Here is a 20,622-nt window from a genome sequence, read left to right on the forward strand (position 1 = left end):
AGTAAATTCTAGAAGGAGGCAAGGGTCCGATTACATTTGTCTTTGTAGACCACGGTGAGGATTTTGTTTTTATTCTGCTTGTAATGGGAAGCCATCAGAAGAGATTTCATGATATCATATGGTTCATATTTTTAAAAAGGTGGCTCTGGCCAATGTTGAGAATATGTATGGAGTATACATAGAATTAGAGGACTCAGGACATGTTTTAAAGGTAGTACAGGAAAATTTTGTTCAAAAGATATTGTTTCTAGTTATTTGACTTTGAACAAATTGCTTAACCTCACCTCAGTGTTCACATCTGTAAAAAAAATGATATAATGGTAATGACCTTAGAGAGCTGTTGTGAAGATTAAATTAAAACTCCACATAATAATACAGCTAACACTACATCACACGTACTCTTTCAAGGATAGCAGCTGTTATTATTACTATTCTGACAGTGATAATAACTTTGGATTGGACTTGTGAGTAACTGCAGGCATGATGATCTGTTAGGAGGCTATTGTGATTATCCAGGTGAGTCAAAGTGAGAGGCTGGAATAGGGCAATGGAAAGGAAAAGTGGGAAAGTATCATGTTAATAAATTTAATTAATGCACACCAAACATTTAATTTAAGTGGGAATACTTAATGACATATTCAAATGACTAATAAAGTTTAACGCTAGTATGTGCAGAGTCAAAACTCACTTCTGTGATGAGACTGGAAATAAAATTGCTAATGCTGTATTTTCTCTCCCTTAATTCCTGGTTAACTAATGACTTTTCTATATATCATCTCCTATCACAGAAAACCATCATTCATTTAAAGTATGCTGTTAGACATGGTCAAAATATATCAACAGAGACTTCAGATGAAATGGTGGTGGATGCATTGCACTCTCCTTCAACTCTGTACTATAACTAAAATCTTCTCAGGCTATGTCTGAACTTGAGGTGATTCTCTTGTATTCATAAATAAAAATAAAAGTCGACCTTCTGTTTGTTGTTTTATGTTTGGGGTGAATCTGGTTACCTTATCAACGGAAATGAATTGTTGATAGTATTGGTAATTTTCTTCTAACATTATATGAGTTACTAGATAAGCCACCATCCTTGGAATATGAAAAGACAGTTTTAGTTTATTCCGTTCTGTTTTCTGATGTTGATCGCTCATGACAGACCTAGAGAGACTGAAGTTCAAAGGACTGGTCTAATATTTATGAAGTTTAATGCACAATTATCTAGGTGACAAAACATTATCCATAAAGGTTAAGGCTTATGAATATTAAAACTTTGAAGAGTTCTTTGGCAGGTGTGAATTTTTATCAATTCTTTCCTTATAGATGAGTGAAAAGAAGCCAGATTTAAAATATATGAATCACCAGGCAAAGGCAGATAGGACTCAGAAAAATTCTGGCTAACTCACCACTGCAATTGTTATTTAATTTCATTTTTTAAGATTCAGGTTTTTGGAAAAACAATTAAAAAGTTGAATGAGAGGGAGAAAAGGAGTGGATTTGTTGTCTAGGTATTTTATAGAACATTCAAAAGACATTAATTAGTAAGGTAATACAATGGACATATGTGTTGTGATTCAAATGCTTTTAGAAAATGAAACATTTTAGTAAAAATCATGTAAGTGCAATCAAAGGAAACCTTGCCTATGAGCAAGGTTTTAAACAAATAGTAACATATGCATTTTAAATGTGCTTTTGTCACCTAAATGTGCATATTCACAGTCGTGAGTACTTTTCGTCAAGTACTAGTATGTTAATAGCCTCAGAAGTCACACTGTTACTTACAAGCCCTCTCTATCACTCACTTGTGTGCTGCATGCTCAGTCGCTCAGGCCTGTCTGACTCTGTGACTCTGAGGACGGTGGCCCACCAGGCTGCTCTGTCCATGGGACTTCCTAGGAAAGAATACTGGAGTGGGTTGCCATTTCCTTCTCCAGGGGATCTTCCTGATCCAGGGGTCTAACTGGTGGCTTCTGTGCCTCCTGCATTGGCAGGCGGATTCTTTTACCACTGAGTCACCTGGGAAGCCGTATCAGTCACTACTTCTTGCTTAACTGAACTTGGGGATTGTAACCTTTTAATGCTCCTGCTGTTGGTATTTAGGTTTTATTTCTCTGTGGTTTTCTACTTCTCAGTTTGGGAAGAGAGGCTGTGAAGTGCTTTGCCATATCCATGTACACCTTTCAAATGGAAAATTCATAGGAAGCAAATGAATGTCTTAATGCTGTAGGCTGAGCCCTTTTTATAAAGAAAGGTAGGGGATTGAACATGAAAGACAATTTGGGGCTCCTTTTGTTCTTTTATGTTTGCTTCTATCCACTCGGTTTTAATCTGTGGAACTCAAGGCTGCCTCAAGGGCATCAAATATTCGGTAAAGATAAACTGCCAATTCTTCACCTTCTGGGAAAGTTGTCAGGTAAGTGAACTGTCAACAGCAATTATTTTTTCTGATCTTAAGTAGATAATTAGCTCCCAACATTCCTTCTTTAACAATTTCCTCTCACAGTCAAGTGTACCCTCAAATCTATCCAATTAAGGTGAATCAAGAAAAGAATTCCCATATCCTATTTCTAGAATTACTTTTAGATAGAATCATATTGTAACATAAATGCTGTCTGAGCTATGAAGATTTTGTGAAATATATTTTAATAACATTAATGGTCAGGCATTTATGCTAGAAATTTTATACTGTATTCATTCTTATAAGTACCCTTTTGACAGGAAAATTATGAATCTTATTTTACAGACGAGAAAACAAACTTAGAATGATTAAGTTCGTTGCCTAAATCACAGATCTTATATGTGGTCAACCTTGGATTTGAATCCAGTTCTGCCTAATTCTAAAGATTTTTCTCACTAATATAATAAATACACTGCAGATCTTCCAGTTGGTTACACTTATATGATAATATTATCTTGTTTATATTTCTCTCTCTCTCTTGATCCCAGTATGAAAGCTTCATAAGAACAGGGACCTGATCTTTCTTGTTTGTTACTGCGACCCCAGGACCCAGAAAAGTTTCTGGTATATCGTGGCCACTCAGTAAATATTATTGCATGAAAATAATCATGAAAAGTCTTTTGGTTAATTTCAAATTAGATAGTTGTACAAGAAGAACTAGAAATGCCCAATGAGTGCTACAGGGGTGATCAGTGGGATGTATTACCGTAGGTTGGAAGCTATGACAATAGTATAAACTATAGACATCCAAAAAGGAGTGCATACAACTCAGGGATGAGTTCAAAATAATATCCTTGGAGGGATAAAAAACATGTTAGAAATTTTAATAAATTTTTTGTTTTAGCTCATCTTTTTTCAATTTTGGTTTTCACATTTTATAATATATACAATATTGCAGTAATATATGTGGCATAATATACATAATACAGTAATATATAATAACATACAATAATATGGACAGTAATGTAATATACACAGTATTATAATACAATACATACATGTGTATATGTGGAGGGGGGTAGGTGCTTAAACATTTTTACTGCCAGCTGTGCTTGGAGAGCTGTGGTCCAGAAGGAGAAATAAAAATATGGAGATATCAATATAATTCAGCGTTCTACCTGCTAATAGATGTCTAGACAAAATGCTTCAGGAAGAAAGATAAGGGAATGGCAAACACTTACTGATTTTGTCAAGACAGTGGCGGTGGTGACACTGATGCACAGGTATGTTGGGGAAGGAGGTCAGAAAGCTGCACAGAGAAGATGACAATTTCAACATAATCCTGTGGCAAAGGCAGGTGAAACGGGAATTTTCAGGGAGAGAGAACACTTGCAAAGGTCCAGAGGTGTAACTTTTTAAAGATTGAAATATAGTTCATTTGCAACATTGTGTTAGTTTCAAGTGTACAGTAAAGTGGTTCAGTTACACATATATATGCAAATGTGTATATATATATGTATGCAATGCAATGCAATTACTCTCTCAGTCCTGTTTGACTCTTTATGATCCCATGGACTGTAGCCCGTCAGGGTCCTCTGTCCGTGGAATTCTCCAGGCAAGAATGCTGGAGTGGGTAACCATTCTGTTCTCCAGGGGATCTTCCCAAGACAGGGATTGAACTTGAGTCTCCCACAATGTAGGCAGACTCTTTACCATCTGAACCACCATGGAAACACACTATAAATATACACGTATATGTATCTATTCTTTTTCAGATTGTTTTCCATTATAGGTTATTACAAGATACTGAGAATACTTCCCTGTGCTATAGAGTATAACTTTCTTGATATGCTGCAGGCACTATAAAGCATATCTAGACTGCCTAAGCAGAGACCGTAGAATAGGCAGTAGAATGGGGATTATGTGCATGCTCAGTCGCTCAGCTGTATCTTACCCTTTGTGACTCCATGGACTGTAGCCTGCCAGGATCTGCTGTCCATGGAATTTTTCTGGCAAGAATGCTGGAGTGGGTTAGCCATTCCCTTCTCCAGGGGATCTTCCTGACCTAGGGATTGAACCCAAGTCTCCTGCACTACAGGCAGATTCTTTACCATATGAGCCACCAGGGAAGCCTTGGATTACATGTACCTAACATATAAAGGAAGAGAAGGCAATGGCACCCCACTCCAGTACTCTTGCCTAGAAAATCCCAAGGACAGAGGAGCCTGTGGGTTGCAGTCTATGGGGTCACACAGATTTGGACACAACTGAAGCAACTTAGCAGCAGCAGCAGCAACATATAAAGGCACATTGAAGCTGAGTGCTCATGTATTAATAAGCTAGGTAGGGTGTATGGTAAAAAAAAAAAAAAAAAAACAAAACAAAACAGAGCTCACTTAGTGAACTAGACTACAGGTAATAACATTCTGAACCCGGGTGACGACTACGGAGTGTGAAGAAGATATCTTCAAGCGCTATACCAGGTGAAGGATTAAAGGGACAGTGGAGAAGACAGAGTTAAAGGTGACTTCCAGATTTCAATCTCGGATGAGGTTACTATAACATTGGCATATAAGGTCATCCTGAGGAGAGGAGGGCTTTTTTTGTTTTGTTTTTTTTTGTTTGTTTTTTTAGTTGGAGTATAGTTGCTATACAGTGTTGTGTTAGTTTCTGTTGTGCAAAGAAGTGGAAGTAGACCAGCTGTGTGTATACATGTAGTCACAGCCTCTTGGACCTCTCTCGCCCCCTTCACCCCAGCCCCACCCCACACTTCTAGGTCATCACGGAACACTAGGCTGAGCTCCCTGCGCTATAGAGCAGGTTCCTGCTAGCTATCTGTTTCACACAAAGTGGGGTATATGTGTCAATGCTGCTCTCTAACTATGTCCACCCTCCTCCTCTCCTGCTGTGTCCAACATGTCCATTCTCTACTTAGGAGGGCAGTTTTTGGAGGTAAGATGATTTTGGATAAATGACAGGGTCATCCATGTGTAAATGGCCAATAGGGAACAGGAGATATGAGATGGGAACTCTGGAAGAAATCAGGGTAGGAACTGAAATTTGAGAACCATTCTCATTATTGGTTCATCAAACATTTATGGGCACATACTCTGCTAGGCACTATGCTAGATACTGGGGCTGACGTAGGAAAAAGACAGATGTCACACTTAGCCCTCAATATGCTTATCTTATACTCAACAGAGAGAGACAGACAATTAACGAGGAAAATGTTTGTACACAATTACAACTCATGATAAGTGTGTAGAGGAGCAAAATTTGTCACCCAAAATATCTCTTTGGCATGTGGATTATTTTCAGCTGAAAACAATCAAGACCCAAAAGACTCAGGAAGAACATGTGACCTTCCCCCTAATTGCCTTTAGAAGTAGAGGAAGTATTCTAGGCAGGGAGCTATCACCACAGATAACTACAGCATGAGCTAGGTTTGTAAGTGGGGAGAAACCTAGCAAAATCTGTTGGTTAAAATTCCTCTTTGTCCCACCCTCTGTGCTTGGCTCAGCAACTATCTGTTGATTAAACATTTGCTTCTCCATTTCCATGTCAATTGCCTTCCCCCTACATATGAGGTCCTAAACCACTTCCTCAAGCCTTCCCCTTACCTATGAGGTTCTAAACCACTACCCTCAACACCCTCTTCCGTCTTTAGCTGAAGATTGCCTTTAAGGTGAGGGTTCCAGCCATTCTGGCTCATAACTCAGTTTCTTAGGCCTTTCTCATGCATAAATGTTATTAAACTTTTGAGTGATTTTCTCCTATTAATCGGTATCATGTCAATTTAACTCTTAGACCAGCCAGAAGAACATTGAAGGGTAGAGGAAAATTTCTTCCTCCCCGACAAGTGCTATGAAGGGTGGCCTGCTTGAGATTAGGTGATCAAAGAAAGCCTCTGAGGAAGTGGCAGTTAACCCAAGAGCTGATCAATGGGATAGGATCAGCTAGGCAGAGTAGAAAAAAGAACAATCTAGGAAGAGGGAACAAGCAGGTTTGGATGTGGGACACACCTTGGTGTGCTGTGGGACTAGAAAGAAACCCAGTGTGGGACTTCGCTAGTGGCCTAGTGGTTAAGGCTCCGTGCTCCCAATGCAGGGGGCATGGGTTTGATCCCGAGTCTGTGATCAAACATGATCCAGCATGCCATGTAGCATGGCCAGAAAACAGTGTGACTTGGAGCTACTGAGCAAGGGACACAGTAGCACAGTATGAAGCTGGAGAGGAAGGCCAGTAGCCAGATCATGGGGACCTTGAAAGCCACATAAAAAAACCTGACATTTTATTCTTCTTGGAGTAGGAAGTTATTGAAAGGTTTTACCTGTAGACAATAAAATGATCTATATTCCTTTGGGCTATAAAATACAGATAGTTAAAGCATCAAAAACAGGCCTTCTCAGAAGAAGAGAGAATAAACACAGAAATAAGAGGCTGAGGGCTGAGTCTTAAGGGCATGCCTCTCATTAGAATATGATGGGAGAGAGAGGAGCCAGCCAAGAGGAAGAAGAGTGTTCAGAGAAGCAGGAAAGGTGTCATGGAAATCCATGAAAGAGAACGGTTCACCAAAGGGTCTGGTCAGCATTGTTAAATGCTGGAAAGATTGTGAGGAGGAATGAAGTCTGAAGAAAATGTCTATAGATTGAAGGAAACCATTTTGAAAGGGTAACTTCCATAGAGAACAATGAAGCTACAGGTAATTAAGTAGAAAACACACTTCTAAGAATACATTAGTCAGTGGAAGGATAAAATAAAATGATGTGTTTTAAAATGGGCAGAAGAACAGACTAGACATTTTTTCAAAGAATATACACAGATGGCTAACAGACACATAAAAAGATGCTCAACATTGCTAATTATTAAAGAAATGCAAATCAAAACAATGAATGGTTATCATCAAAAGGAACACAAATGAACAAATGTTGGAGAGGATGTGGAGAGAAGGGAACCCTTGTGCACTGTTGGTGGCAATGTAAATTGGTACAGTCACTATGGAGAACAGTATAGAGGTTCCTCAGAAAACTAAAATTAGAACTACCATATCATCTAGCGATTCCACTCTAGGGCATATGTCCAGAAAACCTGAAACCACTAATTCAAAAAGACACATACACCCCAATGTTCATAGCAACTCTATTTACAATAGCCAAGATATGAAAGCAACCTAAGTGTCGATCAACAGACTAATGGGTAATGAAGATGTGGTATGAAAGTGAAGTGAGTTGCTCAGTCGTGTCTGACTCTTTGTGACCCCGTGGACTGTAGCCTACCAGGCTCCTCCGTCCATGGGATTCTCCAGGCAAGAGTACTAGAGTGGGTTGCCATTTCCTTCTCCAGGGGATCTTCCCTACCCAGGGATTGAACCCAGGTCTCCTGCATTGTGGGCAGACGCTTTAACCTCTGAGCCACCAGGGAAGCCTGAAGATGTGGTGTGTATATATATATACACACACACACACACATACATATCTATATATCTCTATATATCTATATAATTCACACACAATGGAATATTACTCAGCCATAAAAAGGAATGAAATTTTGCCTTTTGCAAGAATGTTGATGGACCTAGACAGTTTTATGCTTAGTGAAATAAGTCAAAGAAAGACAAATACTGTATGTTATCCCTCGTATGTGGAATCTAAAAAACAAAGCAAATGAATGTATATAGGAAAACAGAAACCGACTCATAGATGTCGAAAACAAACTAGTGGTTACCAGTGGGAAAAGGGAAGAGGGAGGGGCAATATAGAGGTAGGTGATTAAGAGATACAAACTACTGTGTATAAAGTAGATGAGCAAAAAAGGATGTATTGTATAGCACAGGGAATTATAGCCATTATTTTGTAACAACTTTAAATGGAGTGCAATCTAGAAAAATACTGAATCATTATACTGTACCCCGAAACTAATATGATACTGTAAATCAACTAAACTTCAATTTTTAAAAAACCCTTAAAAAGTAGAATGAAGGGTAGAATTAGCAACTTCAAGCAACGGTCTTTTCAGCCTAGTGGAGATATGTGGGAAGCTGGATTTGGGTGCAGCCTAAGAGAAGGGCAGGGATAGTGGGAGAGGTGAAAGGAGGAAAATGAAAATGTTTGAAAAACGCTTGAAATATTAGCAGATAATTCAGAGGCCAAGAGCCTGGAGCATATTGAAGAGATGTGGCCAAGATCACAGGTGCTAGTGTTAAGTTTTAAAGGAAGATTCTCTTTCCTCCAAGACTGGAGAAAAGGATGAGAGAGTAGATATAGTTTCAGAGGGCAGAAAGTTTAGGGAGTTCACGACAGCTGACACTGATTTTTCAATCAAAATTAACAACACACACTAATGTATTATAAATCTCAATAAAATAAAGTCTGTTTCAAGGAAGGAAACTTGGGTTATCTTGTTTGCTTTATTTTGTTTCTGATATTCCCTGCAGTAGCTAATGGTATTTTGTACATGGTAGGTGCTCAATTAATAGAGGTTGGTTGTTCGATATATCTATTCTCAAGGAATTTACAACTGGGAACAACCAAATTATATATGCAATATATGGTAATTTCCAAAAGAGTGACTCTGCTAATAAATATTGCGGGATTTAAAAAGAAGGAAGTGTACTTGTAGACTGAGCTGATGTGGTAATGTTTCATACAGAAGGGGAGTTGTTATCTGAATCTTAATAATTGCCTAGGATTTAAATGTGGGCCTTCCCTCATGGCTAAGATGGTAAAGAATCTGCCTGCAATGCAGGAGACCTGAGTTCAATCCCTGGGTTGGGAAGATACCCTGGAGAAGGAAATGGCAACCCACTCCAGTATCCTTGCCTGGAAAATCCCTTGAAAGGGGGAGCCTGGCAGAGCTCCATGGGGTCGCAAAGAGTCCGACAGGACTGAGCAACTAACATTAGGATTTAAATGCAGATTTTGTAAAGACAAAACAAATCTAGAGGGGAGCATTTTCTATGTCAGGTCTTGGATAGTGAACTTACAGCGAATTGGAAAGATCTGACCACTTTAGGAAATATGGGAGAAAATCAGCCAGAGGTTATTCAAGATGTAGCTGAGATTTAAAAACAGAAGGATCCAGGGGACAAAGGGATTTGAACCTGTGTCAGGAGGCTGGGAGTTTAGGAGTCTTTTGTTTTGGAGAGCATCCTGCCAAATTAAATGTGAAATTAGGCATTTCAGTCTAATTTGGAATGAAAGTCAGGAAACTTCATTCTATTGTCATTTCCAGATTCATCTTTGTCAAGTCAAGATATAATTCTGTTATTACCCTGCTCAAAAATTCTCAATGGTTCCCTAATGCCTACACAATTAATATATAGACTCAGTGGCCTAGCACTGAAAGGAATTCACAAGTAAGGTTCCAAGTATTTCCAGGCTTGTTTCCAGTTATACCATATACACACCACATACCCTTGCCAATTCAACTAGGAGCTGTTTCCTGATCATGCTATGTGCGTCCTGTCTCTATTTCTCTTCCCATGATACTAACTCCACCTCTACCTTGATGTGTGTCAAAACCTTATCCCCCTTTAAAGACCTACTTCCCATGCCAGCACCTCCTCTATAAAATCTGTCCTACTCCTTCCCACCAGGGAGATTTTCTCTCTTCTGTTAATTCCCATAGCATTTGGGAACTCATATATAATGGATCTTATATTGTAGTTATTTGTAAGGTCACTTAATTCCTCATCTTACCTTCTAATTCCTACTAAATTTCATATTACTTGGTGACAAGATCTAGATACTGTTTATTTTTTATTCCCTTTTGAACCTAGCATAAACAGTTCTTGACTCAGACTGATGAAGAATTAGAGTGAGGCATTGGAAAAGACTCTGATGCTGGGAGGGGTTGGGGGCAGGAGGAGAAGGGGACGACAGAGGATGAGATGGCTAGATGGCATCACCGACTTGATGGATGTAAGTTTGAGTGAACTCTGGGAGTTGGTGATGGACACGGAGGCCTGGCGTGCTGCAATTCATGGGGTCGCAAAGAGTGGGACACAACTGAGCGACTGAACTGAACTGAGGGGTGGATGTAGCTGGGAAAGCATCAGTGAAAGTTGTCCCTAATAAGAGCTATCTTAACCTTTGTCTTGGTGATTTCTCTGAAATTTAGACTCATTGACTCTTTAGTGTTAATTTTTGATGTGCTAAATTTTGACACATGCTAGTCATTCTCATTATCACTATTTATAAGCAGTGTAGCGATTTTCTATTGGAGCACTAATAGATCTTATGATCATTTTTGAGTTATAAGTATACTGAGCAAATAGTATACTAAGTAATATTTCTCATATGATATATGGAGGCAGCATAATAGAGTGGAAAGAGGGAACGCTTTGAATTTCACTGAACTTCACTTTGGATCCTTGCTGTTCCATTTAATAGTTATGTGTAGTTCTGTTGCTTGCTTAACATTTTTTTTTCTGGTCAGCTGATTTTCCTTGTAGCAAATTACTTCTTTCCTGTTATTATTCCATGGGGCTTGAGGTATGGCTAACAATCCTCCCCATCCTCCTCTGCACTTCCAAAGGAAGACATGGGACATAGGTCTCGCCGATCGCCATATCCCTTCTCTCTGGCTAATGCCACACTGATGAGACCCAACTGGGAAAAATGAAACCCTCTGTCTGTTGAGAAAATGGGATGTATGACTGAAACTAATGGTTGTCCGTCACCTCTCTATAACCAGGATCAAGTTTGTCTAAGAACAAAGCCAATGTGGAGAATAGCAGAGCTCAGTGACTGAGATAAGTGAATGAGACATGGTGACATAATTCAGCTTCTGGATCTGGCTATGCGTGTATTTGTGCTAAATTGTTTCAGCTGTGTCCGACTCTTTGTGACTGTATCCCGCCAGGCTTGGCTGTCTAACGAATCTCCAGGCAAGAATACTGGAGTGGCTTGCCATGCCCTCCTCCGGCAGATCTTTCTGACCCAGAGATCGAACCCACATCTCCTGCATCTTGTGCATTGGCAATTAGGTTATTTACCAATAGAGCCACCTGGGAAGCCTGGATGTGGCTCTAGGCAAAGGCACACACCCCCTTCCTTCTTTATCCTCTACTCCCTTAGACTTTGGGAATAGGAATAGGAACATCGCTCAGTCGTGCCCGACTCTTTGCGACCCCATGGACTGTAGCCTACCAGGCTCCTCTGTCCATGGGATTTTTCAGGCAATAGTACTGGAGTAGATTGCCATTTCCTTCTCCAGCGGATCTTCCTGACCCAGGGATTGAACCCGGGTCTCCTGCATTGTAGACAGACGCTTTACTGTCTGAGCCACCAGGGAAGTTACATGAATTAATGAACAACTTGTTTATTCCTTAAGTCAATTTGAATTTATTTTACTTGTAATCAACTAATAATAAATAGATATATCACATGACCTTGGGCAAGTTATTCACAATCTCTCTGAGGCTCAGGTCATCTATAAAAGGGGAAGAATCCTGTTAACTATCACACTGGGAATATTAGGAAGTTCAACTGTATGTGAAATATAAGGGAGAGCATTTTGACAACTATAAATGTTTGTAAAAAAGAGGATAGTTATTACAGTCTTTCATCCAAGGGGGGGGAAAAACCACATTGTTTACTATGATTATGTTTTCTTTAAAAAACAAAGAAACATTATTCATTTGACCAATATAGACAATGGAAATGCAAAAGCTCATGCCCAAACTGTTACAGTTAAATATCTCACCACAGGATTTCTCTTTGATGACTAAAATCACAGATTTTTTTTTCTTTTTTAGCACAGAACATGAAAACCTATTTATTATTCCACCTAGAATATAGAATATGCAAGAGCTAGCATTTAACTTTAAGGCTGGTTCTTAAAAGCCTGCATAAAAGTTTTGAAATAAAGATTTGTTGCTGTCTCATATCCTCCACATTTTCAACTTTTCACTTTGAGTATAGGTTGTAAATACGTTGTTAGAGCAAAGCATTTAATGGCAAAATTCAACCTTGGAACATCACATTAGTCATTCAAAGCAGACATATTTGAAAACTGGTTCAAATACTGTTTCTACCACTTCTTTCCTCCTACTCCTTTCCTTATATAACATATTATCTTTGAACCAGACACTTAAATAATATTCTGAAAAAGTTAATGCAATTGCCAATGAAGCCTAATTTATAACCTGGCACCTTCAGGACCTAGAAGCAGCTGCATTATTAAAATGTTTCAATGATAGCGAAAAATTTGCTTGTGAGATTGGCTATGTAGGTGTGGGATGGATGGAGAACCTATGTATGAACCAGAACCTACTTTGGGTCTTAGAAATCTATCCTGAAGTTTTCAAACCCAAGGACTGCATGTTTAATTTTCATTTGTTTTGTAGTAAAGGACTGACATGAAGATATAAGTTATGCTTGCAAAATTCTATTTTAAGGTCCAGAGATGAGCTAGCACAGCAGAATAATATTTAGAAAGTAAGCATGGGGAGTTTAAACAATTGTCTTCTTTATGTTAGAAAGATGGTCTTGCTCTTAATTTTTTCCATCCACTTTCACTGGATGCTAAGAAATGCAATATCTTCAGGGGGAAAACCGGTCTGTGTGCCACAGTATTCTATGCAAATGAACCCTGTAATGAATAAAAAAAACCCATCACTCATGCATCTATGAATATAGTTTCTTATATTTGATATAGAGCCTGATGTACCATCCTTTTCTTTTTCCCCTTGACATCTGTGAAGTATATACCAGCAACTTAAAAAAAAAATCCATAAGGTGCTTTCCTCTTAATACAGGTGTGAGGAAAGCAAATATATTAACTCAGTATTCACCAGGAGTTTTTCTTTTACTATATATAATTTGATAGAATCCAGAAACATTTTGTTCTTTCCAAAGGAATCCACCAATGGGTAAGAAAGGTTTTGACACATTCCTCAATACCAGAAGAATATAAAATAATCAAAAAATAATAGCATCTCTCTGTGGGTCCCTGTTCAGACTGAAACATATCTTTCCGCATGGAGCCATGGAAGTGTAGCTTTTTAAGGTAGTGTCAATAAACAGATAAAGCTCCTCATCCTGCATGCAGTTGTTCTGATTGCTTCATATCCAGCAACCACAGACATCCTTTTTACAAAAGAGGTGTATACTGACTGTAATGATGATGAAGCTGAGCATGAGAAAGCTCATCATCATTTAAGATGAACTTATCACCTCAGAACCAAGATGTGGTAGACACAGGATTGAAAAGTCAGTCTGAAAAGAATATAACAAGTTGGTTTGACATCTCAGTGTTCTTAACCACTGCGTTGTCTTACCTCTCAAGCAAAAAGTGACTTACTATTTTAGCAGAGTGCCTTTTCTACAAGAAGATTCCAACTTTTGCTCTTAGAAGTAGTCACGCAAGATCCCCTCACCTCCACCTCTCTTGCCGCTTCCGTATTTCTCTACCTTCTGCCACGAACAACAGTAATGATTTTTCAGGGCGACCATCAAAGGACAATGAATGTCAACGTTGTCAAAATATGAGAACTAATCTTGAGAGAAGGAAGAGAGGACTTGTTCAAGGTCAGATAACCAGTTGGAAACAGTACAAGTACCAGCACAAATCTGCTTGTTCATTCCAGTGCTATCTCTAAAGAGAAAACAAAATCTCACAACACAGTGGGTAGTTTCTTATCCATGACAGGCTAGTCATCTATATCTATACAGATATATATCTATTATGAGGTCAATTTAATAAATGAGGATTCAAACACACCTGGAGCATCAGAGCATTGTTTAAATACAATATTAATCTCAAAGGTATCAAACTATCTTTTTCCGAACCTAACGCTGGAGTTTTCTCCTCCAAACATGTTCCTTCCGTGTTGCTCCCTATTTCGGGAAGTAGTTACTTATCACTCTCAGGGCACAGAGAACAGAAGGAGATCTGGGTTCTCAGAACCTGGCATCTTGGAGCAGGGTCCATACAGAGCTGGCACGGAGATTATCAAGGAGGGGACGCAACAGCCTCAGTGAAGGGCCATTTTGAGGAAGGTTTGGACTGGAAGCAAACTGGAAGGAGTCTTGCCTTCTCTCCTGGCCGCCCCTCAGCTTTCCTTGAGCGCCCCCTAGTCTCAGCGTCTAGTGGGGCATCAGCGGCAAACGAAGCAGCGCGGCCGTTGTTTGCAGTGCCAGCCGCAGGAGCATCCGAAGGCATCAAAGGAGAACAAGAAGGTGAGTGTGAGAGGCTATAACTTAATACCTGCAGCTTAATAACTGGCACAAAGGATTGTAGTGAAAAGACACGTTTCTTTCCTTTCCTGCACCCCTGCACCTTCATTAACATATTTGTAACCATCCTCCAGATGAAAGCGGAAGGAACAATTGTTTCTATGGAAGGTGCTTAGCCGCTTTAGTCACGTCCGACTCTGCGACCCCATGGACTGACTGTAGCCGGCCAGGCTCCTTTATCTATGAAATTCTGTAGGCAAGAATACTGGAGTGGGTTGCCATTTCCTTCTCCAGGGGAATCTTCCCAACCCAAGATGGAATCCACCATATCTCCTGCATTGGCAGGCGGATTCTTTACCACTAGCGCCACTAGTGTTTTGTCTTTTTTTTTTAAATTGAAGTATAGTTGGTTTACAATTTTGTATTAGTTTCAGGTATACAGCAAAGTGAGTCATATATATATATTCTTTTTTGATTTTATCTTTTAAATTCCCTTGCCTGATCTTCAGATCTCTTGGCCTAATGGAGTTCTGGCTTCCATCATGCTATTGAAACTACTCTAATAGCTTTTTATAACTCTTTCTTTGCTAAATCCAGTGCTCGTTTTAATTTTCTTTGGTATGCAGTATTGTTGACATTTTCCTCCTTAAAACTCTGTCTGAAGCACGGTATCTCTTTTTGTTTCTTTCTGTCCAGTGCCACCTTTTTCTCTGCTTTCCCCACCCCTCTATCCCCCTTCCCCCACAAGGCTTGGTGCTCTTTGGAGTTCTGGCTGAGATTCCTTTCTGTTTTCACCTTTTTTGGAGGGGGCGGGAGTGATTTTACCCAGTCCTCCAATTTTAGCTGCAACCTATACATCAATGGGTCTCTTATCTGTTTTGGTCACCCAGACTTATTTTGTGAAATCTGGTTGCATCTGTCTCTCTCTTGAATGGTTCTGCCTGAATGACCCATTGACATCTCAGATCTAAAATGTCCAGAACAAAACTCATTATCTTCTCTCCATGAAACCTCTTCTTCTTTCTGCATTCTCTTTCTTAAATTAACAATATCAGTGCCTATTAAATCACCCAAACTAAAAACATGCAGTCATATATATCAGTGCTCTCACTGCTCAGTTGCTCAGTTGTGTCCTATTCTTTGCTACCCCACGAACTGTAGCCTCCCAGGCTCCTCTGTCCATGCAGTTGTACAGGCAAGGATACTGTAGTGGCTTGCCATTTCGTTCTCCAAGGGATCTTCCCAACCCAGGGATCCAACCTGGGTCTACTGCATTGGCAGGCAGAGTCTTTACCACTGTGCCACCTGAGAAGCCCATATCATCCACATCTTCTTTATTGGAAGAATAAGTATCTTCTTCATCCATTCATCTGGTGGTTGACATTTAGGTTATTGTCTGTGTCATCTCCCTCTTTCTCTGTCTGAGTAAACTCCTAGTAATCCTGTGAGACCTAGCTCAACTAACCTAATTGTGTGGAGTCTTCCTTGACTCATCCAGAAAAAGTTTTCTTTCCAGTATTTCTTTTTCACTTTGCATTTACTTGTATTAGCATTCATCCCTTTGGATTGCACTTATTCTTTTACATCTCTGTCTCCCACACCACACCTATGGGCTCTCCAATGGCCAAAGGCCTTGTTTTAATCATCTTTGTATATATAGTACCTGGCATACAGCCAGGAACATTATAGAAACTTAAAAAGCATTTGTTAAGTGAATGAATAAATGAATTGATTCTTGTGTACAAGGGAAAACCCTCTGGGAAGAACTTGTAACCTCACCTCACCCAACTTTTCTACTCAAGAAAGCATATTGGAAAGAAAGTGAATGAGGATAATTATGAATTGGCTAAACAAATCACTTACAGACTTTCCTCTTAAAAATATTATTGGAATATATTACTTGTAGCACACCTCAAAACTAATTTGAGATATAATGATGTATCATCATTCCTCAGTTGAGGATGGCTCTAAAAAGCCAGGGAAGTGCTCTTCCTGTTTCTCTGAAAATGTAGAACAGGAACAGGAACATCACTCAGTCGTGTTCGACTCTTTGCGACCCCATGGACTGTAGCCTACCAGACTCCTCTGTCCACGGGATTTTCCAGGCAATAGTACTGGAGTGGATTGCCATTTCCTTCTCCAGCGGATCTTCCTGACCCAGGGATCGAACCCGGGTCTCCCACATTGTAGACAGACGCTTTACCGTCTAAGCCACCAGGGAAGTCCCAAATACAAAGGTTATATAGTCAGGACCCTGCCTATAGTGAAGTGAAGTGAGCTCGCTCAGTTGTGTCCGACTCTTTGCAACCCCACGAACTGTAGCCCACCAGGCTCTTCCATCCATGGGATTCTCCAGGCAAGAATACTGGAGTGGGTTGCCATTTCCTTCTCCAGGGGAACTTCCTGACCCAGGGATCGAACCTGGGTCTCCTGCATTGCGGGCAGGCGCTTTAGCCTCTGAGCCAACGGGGAAGATGTAGAGGTAGTGTTTTATTAGATTTGGAATTAAGCCTTACACGTTCCTTTTTAAACTTTTTTGGTCATGCTTTAATGTTTTGCACATGCACACACCCTGGAGCTTTTGATGATGGGTTCATTTTATAAATGTAGTGCATATATCAGTGCCCTTTCTAAGAAATGCAGCCCTTCAGGTCAGCACTCAGGTGTACTGCAAGGGTGTTGGTATTCTATTTCTTGCTATACTTGTCCTGTGTGTAAACAGCATTTTTGCCCTTCTAGGGTCGTCATTGTAGGTCCCGCAGAAGATCATTTAATTTTTCAAAGAAATAATGAAAATAGCAAGGCTTTTTTTTTTTTTTTTTTGTTAAGAGAATTTAAGGGAAGTGTTTATAAGGTTTTGATCTGTGTTGAGAGGCTCCACTGGCTCTTTAAACTCTAAATTCTGCAATTTTATGATGAAACTCTTGCTCTGGGATAAAGGGAAAACAGATAGTTTTTTCTTCTATTTTACTTACTTATTCTTCAAAATTAATTTTTTGAAGTATAGTTGATTTACAATGTTATATTAATTTCTGTTTTATAGCAAAGTGATTCAGTTATCAATATATATATTTTTCATATTCCTTTTTATTATAGTTTAGTATAAGATGTTGAATGTAATTTCCTATGCTATGTAGTAGGACCTTGTTTTATTTCTTCTTAAAGGAGAAACTGAGTCAACTAGACATGGCATAGAGAGTGCAGTCGTTGATTATTTTCACCTGTCCCTATAGAAAGTGAGACTCTGGCAGTACAATGCCCTCATCACGCCTCTTACAGTGTTCACAAATAATGAGAATTTAAGCATTTTGCATTCTCACTGAAGTATATTCATACAGCAGATTCTGAACCTCGAATCCTTTTGGTTTCTGGGAAGTGAGACTCCTTTCTCGAAGAGAAGCCTCTTTTTCCTGTGCTAGTTTATGTGTGTGAGAGGACACAGGCAAACCGTCTCTGGGTTCTTCTGATGTTATTCAGAAGGCTCTTAGAAAACTCACCTTGTTTCTTAAGGAAAAAAGTAAGAAAGTCAAGGATCTGTATGGAAATAAACAACCTGGAAAGATAAAACTCAGAGTCCCTTTCAAAAGAGGGAGGGGTAGCACACGATATTGAAGCAATTGTTTTTTTCTTTTTCCTCCCTGAGAGAAGGCGGAAAGATGTCACCGAGTTTAATTAGGTCTTTGTATGATCAATCACCTCATTGTGCCCTATTTTTGGAACTCTTAGGCTAAGTGCAGTTTCTCTCCTGTTAATAGGAACCATGCACAAGCAGGTGAGACTAGGAAGCACTTTGCTCTGACAAGTCTGAAAAACACTGGACAGGACAAATAGTGGTCCATGTAAGTGCCATTTAAGGAACCTTGGGCTGGAGCTCCCACACAAATTCAGCCCACAGGGAAAGGTCAGCAAAGGTGGGAAAACTACAGATCACACCTGCCATCTGATTATCAGGATTCCACCAAAGGAAGCTTAGAATCTTCCCTTCGGCAGTCTGATAAGGGCATAGCATTTGTGTTACATGATTTTATTGGGTACTGTGTGGAAGCTTAATAGACTTATTGCACTGAGAAAATGAAGGAAATAGCTTCAATTTCACTATCCTAAAAAATATGATTTTTCCCAGCTTATTGTGGATATGGTGCAGGGTCTATGTTATGGGCATCTGCTGTTACTGCAGCAAGGGAAGCTCCTCATGATGAAGTCAGTACGTTGGCATCAGTGAAGCGTGCACGTGTCTATCAAGTTTGGTATTCATCTCTGATGGCTTTCGGAAGCCAGAGAGCTCTTTTCAAGTCTAAACATTTTGTGAATGTTCTGCCTTTGACACTGCTGACCTTCTTAGCCCCCTTCTTGGTGTCCATATAGATCAGTGATCACGGTGACAATCTCATTTTGAGGACAGAGGAAAAGAATTATTACCAACCAGTGTGACATACATAATGAAATGACTAGATTTCTCGGTACAGAAGAAATAAGAAAATTGGAGTGGCCTTTTTTCCTCTAGTTGTGTCCTGTTAAGGGCATATTGCTTATTTAAAACATTAACATTAGATATTGCCCCTGGGAAGAAAAGCAGAGGGAAAGTTAGAATTTGGTACCTTCCAGCTCTGCAGTGCCTTACTAGGTTAGTATGAAGAAGCTATAAAAAGAAAGAGCTGTCTTACTGTGGTTCATGGGTAACCTGTTGGTAAATCAGTCTCCCTTTCCTTAGAAGTATTTCTTTAGTATGTCATGGTTCACAGGACATGAAGAAGTAGGGATTAGTTCATTATATACATATAATTTTTCTTATTTTGATTTTCTTATTTTTCCTTTTCTCTCTTTCCAGTATCTTCTTCTGCACCCCCTCAGCTTTGGCATTCTTCATGTCACCTCCAACTGTGTTCACGTGGGCATGGCTGGCTCATAATTTTAAATGACTAGTGCTAGGTGGATAAGCAAGTAGATTCTCTGTCCTGTGGCCTTCACTCCAAGCAGTAATATTTTCAGTGCTTATCCTTAGATTATTTTTTATTATCCTTATTTTTTGCAACCTATCTGAACTTCTCTGGCCTACCCAAATCTCTCAGCCTAGAAATCCCTGAAGACCTGGCTATTCTTTAAAATTTTAATTCTTATTTTTAGTTAAGTAGGAACTACATGGGCTTCTGTGGTGGCTGAGAGAGTAAAGAATCTGCCTGCAATGCAGGAGGCCTGGGTTCGATCCCTGGGTTGGGAAGATTCCTTGAGGAGGGCCTGGCAACCCATTCCAGTATTCTTGCCTGGAGAATCCCTGTGGACAGAAGAGCTTGGTGGGCTACGGTGCATGGGGTCACAGAGAGTCAGACACAACTGAGCGACTAAGCACAGCACACAGCACAGGGACTACATATGTCTTCTGGTAGATAAGTATTTTTAATTCCACTATTTTGAAAGAAACAATGTATTGTAGAGGAAGGGGTGTTGAGCTCGATGTGTGTGTGGTAAGTCACTTCAGGTGTGTCCGACTCTGCAAACCTATGGACTGTCCCTTGTCCATAGCATTCTCCAGGCAAGAATCCTGGAGTGGGTTGCCATGCTTTTCTTCAGGGGATCTTCTGGATCCATGGATCGAACCCATGTCTCTTATGACTCCTGCACTAGTAAGCAGATTCTTTACCACTAGTGCCACCTGGGACGCCCATTGACCTGGGAACCAGTGCTAACTTAGCTGTTAACTACCCATGTGACGTGGGTAACATTAGTTCAGTTCAATTGCTCAGTCATGTCTGACTCTTTGCAACTCAGTGGACTGCTGCACACCAGGCTTCCCTGTCCATAACCAACTCCTGGAGCTTGTTCAAACTCATGTCCATTGAGTGCTGCCCTCAATATGCCAGCAAATTTGGAAAACGCATCAGTGGCCACAAGACTGGGTAAGCTTAGAGTAGTTACTTATTTCGATCAGTCTCCGTTTCCTTATATAAAAAGAAATATCCACATCAGTCTGTGTGGTTTTAAAATTCACATTCAATAGATAATTTACAATGTCAGAAATTTATCTTTCTTTTACACAGATTGCATCTG

At 39.8% G+C, this 20,622-nt stretch overlaps 1 pseudogene; it reads left to right on the plus strand.

The window, feature by feature from the left end:
• Window positions 1-19,486, plus strand: part of LOC101104464 (spermidine synthase-like) — a 33,867-nt pseudogene extending 14,381 nt beyond the window's left edge.
• The last annotated feature ends 1,136 nt before the right edge of the window (window positions 19,487-20,622 follow it).

This window comes from Ovis aries, chromosome X (assembly GCF_016772045.2).
Source record: "Ovis aries strain OAR_USU_Benz2616 breed Rambouillet chromosome X, ARS-UI_Ramb_v3.0, whole genome shotgun sequence".
In the NCBI taxonomy this organism is placed as follows: Eukaryota; Metazoa; Chordata; class Mammalia; order Artiodactyla; family Bovidae; genus Ovis; species Ovis aries.